Genomic DNA, 11,502 nt, shown 5'->3' with positions numbered 1-11,502 from the left:
CCCAATTCACACACACGTGACAAGGGACGCCGTTTCAGTCCGTCCTGAACCCTCTTGAAGTCTTGACGCAGTATATAATGTGTGTCTAATATATCTGCTATAGTATATCTGGTATGGTATATCTGGTATGACGTATATGGTGTGCGAACGAGCATCGCAGTTGAAAGTTCTGGAGAAGTGAGTGGTGTTAGGCACCACACAAGAATGCGCAATACTACAAGGTCCTCACAGGACCCCCGCCGACCTTAGGCCAGGCTCGTTAAAGCGGCGGCCGTCCCCTCCCCCCTCCCCTACATGAGGTATTCGTCAATTTTAACATGCTTAAAAATAAAGTTTGTTCTCGTATATGAGTTAATATTTGAATATATTAAAGTTCTGTGTATAGTTAGGCGTGGGGTAGGTTAGGTGTTTAGGTTCTGCTGGCGATTATTTGTGTTTGTAGTACGTAGGTGAAGCATTTTTAGTGTTGCGATTCGAACAGAAGTCGTCAGTGAAGCACTGTTCGAGAAATGTTCGAACGTCATCAGTTGTGAGTCGTATGTAAACAGTCTTTCATTCATAAATTCATTCAGTCCGTCCTCCAAACAAAAATTAAAGTGATTCCATGCACCCGCCAAACCCCAGCTGTTTATGAATGAGCAACGGTTTACACACGACTCACAACTGATTTCGTCCGAACACTTCCGAAACAAGTATAATAATAATAATAATAATTTTTATTTAGGCAAAGGTACATACATAAAGAGATTTTACAAAGTTTGTTGGCTTTATAGATAGAGCTAGTACACACAATGCCTCTAAGTGCTCTAAGTGCTTTACTGACGAATTTTGTTCGAACCACAACGCTGTAAATGCTTCTTCCACGTACTACAAATACAAATAATCGCCAACAGAACCTAAACACCTAACCTAACCTAACCTAACCTAACCTAACCTAACCTAACCTAACCTAACCTAACTAGTGCCTAAATATGTACAACATGGTAATATAAAATAATACAAATTTACATTTGAGAAAATTCCTGTTTTGGATGAACAGCATATTAAAATTGCTGAAGGCATCTTTGAGGTCGACCACTGGATGGAATGGACCCGGTCTGAGGACGGGGTGTGTGTAAACCGTCTTTCATTCATAAACAGGGGGGGGGAGGGTTTGGCTACTGGATTAACGAGCATTAGACCTTCGTTGATGAGGACAGTCTGCAATTAAGGCCACACAATCTCTTACTGACCAATAAGCAAGTATACTTTAGTCTTGAACTTAATAAAAACTCTCGCTGTTTATACATCGAAAAATAGGGTATGTATATATATTTTATTTATGATATATATATATATATATATATATATATATATATATATATATATATATATATATATATATATATATATATTATTTATATATATATCTATATTATATATATATATATATATATATATATATATATATATATATATAGTCAGATCAGAGTCAAAGCATCACCTCAGTACTGACCTGAAGAGACAAGAGTCTCACGGTGACGAAGGCGGCGCTCAGGAGCCTGAAAAATATAAAACATACATACTTAAGAGATGTTGAAAGGTGGCGAGGTTAGAGTCAGGTGTTTAAGGTGTGTAGTGAGCAGCATATTAAGCGGTGCTAGAAGAGCACTCATCACACCGCTCCTGTGCCAGGTAAGTTACGGGCTCACCATAGCCCGTGCTACTTGGAACATATTCCGAGGAGCTGAATCTATAAGAACACAACAGAGCACTCAGTCACATGATAATATATGGCCATCTATGGGGACTTTTTGACGAGTTGAGAGAGAGAGAGAGAGAGAGAGAGAGAGAGAGAGAGAGAGAGAGAGAGAGAGAGAGAGAGAGAGAGAGAGAGAGAGAGAGAGAGAGAGAGAGAGAGAGAGAGAGAGGGAGAGAGGGAGAGAGACAGAGACACAGAGACAGAGACACAGAGACAGAGAGACAGAGACAGAGAGACAGAGAGAGAGAGAGAGAGAGAGAGAGAGAGAGAGAGAGAGAGAGAGAGAGAGAGAGAGAGAGAGACAGAGACAGAGACAGAGAGAGAGACAGAGAGAGAGAGAGGGCAGTCCAGTAGAGACGTAACATGTTTACCGTGGGGTCACACACACACGGGGAGAGAGAGAGAGAGGGCAGTCCAGTAGAGACGTAACATGTTTACCGTGGGGTCACACACACACGGGGAGAGAGAGAGAGAGGGCAGTCCAGTAGAGACGTAACATGTTTACCGTGGGGTCACACACACACGGGGAGAGAGAGAGAGAGAGGGCAGTCCAGTAGAGACGTAACATGTTTACCGTGGGGTCACACACACACGGGGAGAGAGAGAGAGAGAGGGCAGCCCAGTAGAGACGTAACATGTTTACCGTGGGGTCACACACACACGGGGAGAGAGAGAGAGAGGGCAGTCCAGTAGAGACGTAACATGTTTACCGTGGGGTCACACACACACGGGGAGAGAGAGAGAGAGAGGGCAGTCCAGTAGAGACGTAACATGTTTACCGTGGGGTCACACACACACGGGGAGAGAGAGAGAGAGGGCAGTCCAGTAGAGACGTAACATGTTTACCGTGGGGTCACACACACACGGGGAGAGAGAGAGAGAGAGGGCAGTCCAGTAGAGACGTAACATGTTTACCGTGGGGTCACACACACACGGGGAGAGAGAGAGAGAGAGGGCAGCCCAGTAGAGACGTAACATGTTTACCGTGGGGTCACACACACACGGGGAGAGAGAGAGAGAGGGCAGTCCAGTAGAGACGTAACATGTTTACCGTGGGGTCACACACACACGGGGAGAGAGAGAGAGAGAGGGCAGTCCAGTAGAGACGTAACATGTTTACCGTGGGGTCACACACACACGGGGAGAGAGAGAGAGAGAGGGCAGTCCAGTAGAGACGTAACATGTTTACCGTGGGGTCACACACACACGGGGAGAGAGAGAGAGAGAGGGCAGCCCAGTAGAGACGTAACATGTTTACCGTGGGGTCACACACACACGGGGAGAGAGAGGGAGAGAGACAGAGAGACAGAGACAGAGACAGAGAGACAGAGACAGAGAGAGGGCAGTCCAGTAGAGACGTAACATGTTTACCGTGGGGTCACACACACACGCACAACAAGAACCATCACAGGTCGACCAGGGTGAAAGTGGAGGAACCTCAACTCCAGTTTATGCAAGCCTCGATGGTATGGGAGGAGGAGGGGGGGGGGGTGAAGGGGCGATGGTGAGGAGGGGAGAGAGAAGGGATGGCGAACGTGAGGGAAGTTCCTATCCCTCACTATCCCTTGTACACGTCCAATGCCAGACACGAGAGGACACTCGTCGTCGTCTGGTGGTCGTCGTGTGGTCGTCCGGTGGACGTGTGGTCGTCTGGTCGTCGTCTGGTGGACGTGTGGTCGTCTGGTCGTTGTCTGGTCGGGGATTACCGCCCCAGTCTTCAGACGGTGGGTCCCCTGGGCCGGTGGTAATGGCTCCGGATCTTGACCTTAACTCCACTATGGATGACACTTTACTTTCACTACACACACCTGCAACCTCTCACCACACACACCTGCAACCTCTCACCACACACACCTGCAACCTTTCTTACCCCCTGTGAAGTACAGGTACACCTCACGCATGAATAAGGGTTTTGAACCCCACCCAATGGGTAAATAGGGGTTTGAACCCCCACATAATGGATGAATTCCATTATTATCCCTTGTCGTGTACTTTATTGAGTGATGGTACATGCAAAATTCTATGTATATATTTTATCCTGTAACTGTACATACAAAATTCTATGTATATATTTTTACCTGTAACTGTACATACAAAATTTCATGTGTATTTAATTCATGTGCACATACCAGGTGCACATGAATATCATGTGCACATTGCCTTTTAAATGCACAGCGTATGTGATGTATTCAATTTTTTTTAAGTCCAAATTTATTTCTTCCACGGATAAAGTTCTTAAGTAAAATAACTTAAGAATCGGAAGGAATAAATTAATAAATAAAAACAAAATTGAGTTCAATGAACAATTCGATGAACTTTATTTGTTTTCAGGGATTTGTTCTGCGCGGGCCCTCAGCCTCTGGCTTGGCCCTTTATGTGTTACTTGTTTCTTGTTTACTTAGACTGTGTATAATGTACTTGTAACCCTTTAATGCCTTTTTACCAAGTGCTTGTAACCCATTGATGCCTTTTTATCAAGTGCTTGTAACCCTTTAATGCCTTTTTACCAAGTGCTTGTAACCCATTAATGCCTTTTTACCAAGTGCTTGTAACCCATTGATGCCTTTTTATCAAGTGCTTGTAACCCTTTAATGCCTTTTTACCAAGTGCTTGTAACCCATTAATGCCTTTTTACCAAGTGCTTGTAACCCATTAATGCCTTTTTACCAAGTGCTTGTAACCCATTGATGCCTTTTTATCAAGTGCTTGTAACCCATTGATGCCTTTTTATCAAGTGCTTGTAACCCATTAATGCCTTTTTACCAAGTGCTTGTAACCCATTGATGCCTTTTTATCAAGTGCTTGTAACCCATTAATGCCTTTTTACCAAGTGCTTGTAACCCATTAATGCCTTTTTACCAAGTACTTGTAACCCATTAATGCCTTTTTACCAAGTGCTTGTAACCCATTAATGCCTTTTTACCAAGTGCTTGTAACCCATTAATGCCTTTTTACCAAGTACTTGTAACCCATTAATGCCTTTTATTACCAAGTGCTTGTAACCCATTAATGCCTTTTTACCAAGTGCTTGTAACCCATTAATGCCTTTAATACTATAGGCTTTAAATCATTAATAACAATTCCAGTGTGCTTGTAAATAATACATTCTTTCATCACAGTATGCATGTTAACCATAAATTTCAAGTGAGGGCGTTCACTGGCCCTCACGGCGTTCACAGCGTTCACTCTCGCCTGCAAGGTTGACACATCTCCGGTAAACAATTAATATGTGTGGAAAACCAACAGCGCTGAAGGACAAGGCTTTTTGTAAATTAAGAAGAGTAATTAAGGTCACATCTAGAAGAAGGAAAGTGAGATCACCGCACTCGTGTCATGTGTGAAAACACAAGCTCTGCCTCCGTGACGTTACCATACACACACGCATGCACGCACCAACCCTACGCACACACACAATTGATAGGGTAGATAAAGACAGGCTATTTAACACAAGGGGCACACGCACAAGGGGACACAGGTGGAAACTGAGCGCCCAAATGAGCCACAGAGATATTAGAAAGAACTTTTTTAGTGTCAGAGTGGTTGACAAATGGAATGCATTAGGAAGTGATGTGGTGGAGGCTGACTACATACACAGTTTCAAGTGTAGATATGATAGAGCCCAATAGGCTCAGGAACCTGTACACCTGTTGATTGACAGTTGAGAGGCGGGACCAAAAAGCCAGAGCTCAACCCCCGCAATCACAAATAGGTTAGTACAAGTAGGTGAGTACACGCACGCACACACACACACACTGCAGACAGGTTTATCCCGGTGCAAAAGGAGAAAAACGAAAAAAAAAACAGAATAACTCATGGTTCAACCAGGAATGCAAGGTAGCGAAGCAACTGAGTAAAAGAACATGGAGAAACTACAGAAATAACAGAACGCCGGAGAGCAGGGAGAGATACCAGAGGGCCAGAAATGAGTACCTCAGAGTGAGGAGGGAAGCGGAGAGACAGTATGAAAATGACATAGCGAGTAAAGCCAAGACCCAACCAAAGCTGCTCCAATAGCCACATCAGGAGGAAAACAGCAGTGAAGGAAAAAGTGATGAAATTGAACAAAGGGGAGAACAGATACACAGAGAATGACAAGGAGGTGTGTGAAGAACTGAACAAGAGATTCCAGGAGGTCTTCACAACAGAACAAGGAGAAGCCCCTGCACTAAATGAGGAGGCGGCAAACCAAGCAACCTTGGAGGAATTTGACCTCACCAGTGATGAGGTCAAAAGGTGTCTGCTGAAGCTGGATGTGACAAAGGCTGTTGTCACATCCTGACAGAATCTCACCAGTGGATACTAAAGGAAGGCTACAGAAGCACTAAGTGTGCCACTCTCTATGGTGTATAACAGGTCACTAGAAACAGGAGACCTACCAGAAAGTTAGAAGACAGCTAACGTAGTCCCAATATACAAGAAGGGTGACAGGCAAGAGACACTGAATTACAGGCCAGTTTCCCTAACTTGTATACCATGCAAGGTGATGGAGAAGATCGTGAGGAAAAGGCTCGTAGAGCATCTGGAGGGAAATAACTTTGTAACGCACCACCAACATGGGTTCAGAGATGGTAAATCGTGCCTCACAGGCTTAATAGAATTCTATGACCAGGCAACAACAATTAGGCAGGAAAGAGAAGGGTAGGTCAACTGCATTTTCCACACACACACACACACACACACACACACACACACACACACACACACACACACACACACACACACACACACACACACAGCCTCTAAGTGTGTACTACAAGTCCCCCACAGCCCAGAGCGGACCATTTACAGTTTTAATGCTCTTCAACATTTGCATAAATTAAAGGGCGGACCAGAGACTGTAGTCTGAAGAATGTCTGGGGTGGTGTATGGACCGAGGGTAAGAATGTCTGGGGTGGTGTATGGACGGAGGGTAAGAATGTCTGGGGTGGTGTATGGACCGGGGGTAAGAATGTCTGGGGTGGTGTATGGACCGAAGGTAAGAATGTCTGGGGTGGTGTATGGACGGAGGGTAAGAATGTCTGGGGTGGTGTATGGACGGAGGGTAAGAATGTCTGGGGTGGTGTATGAACCGGTTTAAGAATGTCTGGGGTGGTGTATGGACCGAGAATAAGAATGTCAGGGGCGGTGTATGAACCGGTTTAAGAATGTCTGGGGTTGTATATGAACTGGGGTGAGAGAACAAATCCTAAACACCTAACTTAACCAATGCCTAAATATGCCCCAAAAAGCTAATATATAACAATATTAATTTATATTTGAGAAAATGCCTATTTTGAATGAACAGCAAGTTATAAGTGATAAATGCATCTTTGGGGTCGGCCACTGGATGGAATGGACTTGGTCTGAGGACGGGTTGCAAGCCCCTGATCTCAGCTAATGCGTCGCTTTTTTTTTAACGAAATCGATCAATATATCGTAAATGTGACGTATTAGTTCCAAAAAAATAAACACCTAAATATTGACATTTTCTTGGCATCGGCTGTGATCGCTTAGGCTTTTTCTTCTATCCTGTGCTTCAGGAGTATAGCAAGGGATAGGTTGGGTGGGTAGCTTGGGTGCGTACGTTCCTGGTTAGGCAAAACGAGAGGATAGATTATAGATAACATCGACTAACGTCTACATTCCGGTGCTTTAGTGAAAGAAAATTTACTGAGATTTGAAGCATAAGTAAATCGTGAGATTTGGTTGAACACTGACTAATGGATGGCTTCACACCTTATCCCCCCCCTCCCTTCCCCTGAGACTACCCTCAACCGAAACCCCCTTTCCCCAGCAACCCATTCCCCAAGACTCCGTCCCCTTCTCTTTCTCTCTCTCCCACAAGACGCCGATTGACCCAACCCAACCCGGAACTGTCATTATGGGTCGGTATGTCCAGGTCACGCCGTGGAGAGCCTTAGGTCGTCATGACCTGTGCAGGTAGGGCACGACGGTAGGCTGGGACGGCAGGCCGGGGTGGCAGGCCGGGGTGGCAGGCCGGGGTGGCAGGCCGGGTATAGGGTCCTGTAATTATGTAAGGTAAAAGGTATTACACTTGCGAGGTGCATAATAACAGCACGACACCTACGGCCCATTGAGAGCAAAGAGCACGCAAACTCCTCCACACACTCTACCCCTCACACCACTACACATACACACACACTCCACCACCACACACACTCCACCACCACACATACACACTCCACCACCACACACACACTCCACCACACACTGGTGGAGGTGTGGAGTGGCTCTGCTGATAAGAAAAGACTGGAGTTTAGAGGAAATGATTATCTTGGATTGTGAAGGATTCAGTGACTACATAACAGGAACCCTCGCAATGTTCCGATGACAACAAATAATAGAAGTAATTATATATAACCCACCACCAAATGACAGGAGACCCAGACAGGAATATGATAGAAACAACATGGCTGCCATTAATATAAGAGAGAGGACAGCTTCTGTCGGCACCAGGAACAGAGCTGCACTGGTAATCATGGGAGACTTCAACCACGGGAAGATAGATTGGGAGAACAGAGATCCTTTCTGTACTGGTAAACCCAAGCTGGGAAATTCCGAGACTTCTTACAGTAACACAACCAAGTTTATAGCCACAAATTGGTTATAAATAGGAAGGGGAGGGAATTATCAGAGGAAAGCGCCAAGCCATTACGACTATATAGCCCTTGGAAGGGATCAGGATAAGGATTTGGGATGGGACGGAGGGGAAAGGAATGGTATCCAACCACTTGGACGGTCGGGGATTGAACGCCGACCTGCATGAAGCTAGACCGTTGCTCTACCGTCCAGCCCAAGTGGTTGGCCGTTATAAATAGGAGCTGCCTCGTATGGGCCTATAGGCCTTCTGCAGTTACCTTTGTTCTTATGTTCTTAAATATCTCTCATAAAGCTGAGAATAACTTGCCTAGTTACGTCCAACTTGAGATGGCTCAATAAGGTGGAGTTAAAGATCCTGCTTGATAACTTTTAAACGAAAGCACGTTGTCAGGTGTTCGTTAAGTCATCACTTGATGACTGAAACACGTGACTCAAATGATGTTCGATTTTTTTTCCCCGAAGAGCTTCAGTCACGTCCTCCGAAGAGCTTCAAGCACGTCCTCCGAAGAGCTTCAGTCACGTTCTCCGAAGAGCTTCAGGCACGTCCTCCGAAGAGCTTCAGTCACGTCTAGTTGTTTAAATCACTCTTCTCTAAATGCAGATAATTGCCAATTAGAACCTAAACACGTGAACTACCCAAATCTAGGATTAATTGTGTATAAAAATTCTAATATATAATAATTCAAATTTGAGTAAATATCAGTTTTGAATCAACAGTTCTTTAAAATTTATGAACGCGTCTTTGGTGGTCAGCCGCTGCTTGAACGAGCCTAGCCTTGAGGACGGACTAAAATACAAATAATTTCTAACCAAAACACCTAACCTATCTTAGGCCTAACTACGCACACAATTAACACATTGATATTAATCTATATATATTAGACAAACGTTTTGTTTTTTATTATTAAAGAGAACATAAAATATGGCGACCATAGCCTGAGCATAGTATAAATCAAAATTTACAACTGCAGAATGAGCAACTTGCTATCGTAGCAACCATGATAGCAACCACAAGGGCGACTATACTGAGCAGTTTTCCTCACCGGCTGAACTCGGTCTTCCAGAGAGTGGACGGGAAGGATAACACCCACACACACACACACACACACACACACACACACACACACACACACACACGGAGACATTTTGAGCAGCAAAACCCAAACGATTTGTTAGGATAATTTGTCTAACTTGGCTAATTAAGCAAAGGATAAGGGATGGGGGTATAATTCCATACTACATGTTTTTTTTCTTTCAAGGCATCTTATTGTTGGAGTGGCGGTTAGATTAGCAGTGGTAGAATAGTAGTATCGTAGTGATAGTAATAGTAGTAACAACGATAGTTAATATCATTTTGAGGCAATGTTCCAATTTTGAGGCACGCTGCTTCAGTGACTTGAACCAGCGTTCTGGTGACTCCCAGACACCTGCCTTACCCGACGTGACTGTAATAGCGATATCAGTAGTCATAGTAATAGTGCATTAGCCATTACCATAATTATATCATTGTGAGGACGCCGCGACGCCATCAGGCAATCACCTCGTCACCATCTTACTGCTTCATACCCCCAGTCACCCGAGACCGTCTTGACAAAATCCTAGCAGCCGAGAAGACAAGCAGATCATCCGACACGTTCTTAGCAGTCACACAGAATGGAGAACGGACAAACATGACTGACAGAGGAGCTGGCAAGACTCAGCGAGCAGGAATAACTTCCATGTTTCACCACAGCTTGAGGGAGACTACGGAGAATCCGTCACCGAAGCAGCCAGGCTTGTTGACCAGACCACACACTAGAAAGTGAAGGAACGACGACGTTTCGGTCCGTCCTGGACCATTCTCGAGTCGATTGTGACCAGCCATGGTCGGTCACAACACAGGACTCCCTTCAGGTTCAGACGGACGCTCAGGACACACCGGTTAGAGTTAAGAGGAACACCAGAAGCACCGGCGCGCCTCAGGTCACGCTCAGCAGTGGGTTGAAGAGGAATTTTTGCTTCTTCTCCAGACTAGGAGTGCTGTCCTTGACCGACTCTGTAAAGCAGCCACGCCCTTCAGTGGTTGCTCAGGTGGATGACAGGACGAAGCTGCGCCACAAGCACACAGTAAGTGTGCACACTGCACTTGGTCAAGACATCACTGCACTTGGTCAAGACATCACCTCACTCCTCAACATGACAGCAGACCTTGGCCACCTCTCTGAGGAAGACAGAGATCGTCGACACATTCTGGGAGAACTAGCCTATGATGATGATGCCATTACACTCAACAATTTGGAAGGCGTTTGGAAGCCAATTCAATTTCTTTCTTTATTATGCACCCTATACCCCTCCCGTGGGCGGTGGTGGTGGAAAGGGTTACAGAGGCACATAATGGGTTAAGGGACTGAACCCCATAGTTCGTTTAGATAAGCTAGTGACAATCTGCTTGATACCTGCTTGATGGAGTTCTGGGAACTCTTCTACTCTCCAAGCCCGAAGCCAGGCTTGACTTGTGAGAGCTTGGTCCACTAGACTGTTGTGCTTGGAACACAAACTGGCCTCATGAGCATTTACACAAACCTCTTATCGTGTTGGAACACTTCCACCACAAGCTTGATGGTCTAAGCTTCCTCTTAGGTCCTGAGAGTGGTCAGGTATGCCGGGAATATTGTGACTAAGGACCATCCAGTTTTGGAGGGATTATCTTCCACATGTTAAAGCCATCTGCTGGCAGGTGCCATGAGGCGGACACCAGACAAAACTTCATCCCTAAAATGCGCAAAAAGCTACGACACGCTGAAGCTCGTGTAGAATACCTTCACTGCGCATGTGTGCTGGGGGGACAAGTCAGCAACGAAATGCGGGAACGAATTGTGCAGAAGTCAAGCAGCTGATGAAGACAGTGTTGAGTACGCCTCCATTGTAGACTCTAAGGTCACTCGGTCTATGTAGCCATGCCAACAGCAGCATGTGGCCGCATGGGCTACATGCTGTGCAGCACCCTGAGAGCCTCATGGAGACGGCGGACGAAGACGTTGCTGTGTTTGCGACACAGGGACCTCTGACCAGGAGGTGATCTGTGGCTGGCCATCGAAACTAAGAAACAGTGTCCTGCTCCTGGCATCCTACACAATGGTAGCTGGGCTCATGCCAGATACCTTCACATTATACTGATCTAT

At 45.5% G+C, this 11,502-nt stretch overlaps 1 protein-coding gene across 1 annotated transcript in view; it reads right to left on the bottom strand.

Annotated features, from left to right (window-relative positions):
* The window catches only part of LOC123760283 (uncharacterized), a 149,492-nt gene that overhangs the window by 80,781 nt on the left and 57,209 nt on the right, over positions 1-11,502 (bottom strand). The window contains exon 2 of the mRNA XM_069339255.1: positions 1,496-1,541. The gene's annotated coding sequence lies outside the window, so the exon portion shown is untranslated. The remainder of the gene's footprint in view (positions 1-1,495; positions 1,542-11,502) is intronic.

This window comes from Procambarus clarkii, chromosome 1, assembly GCF_040958095.1.
Source record: "Procambarus clarkii isolate CNS0578487 chromosome 1, FALCON_Pclarkii_2.0, whole genome shotgun sequence".
Classification (NCBI taxonomy): Eukaryota; Metazoa; Arthropoda; class Malacostraca; order Decapoda; family Cambaridae; genus Procambarus; species Procambarus clarkii.
The sequence above is the reverse complement of the archived record's forward strand: the minus strand, read 5'-3'. Positions and strand labels throughout refer to the sequence as shown.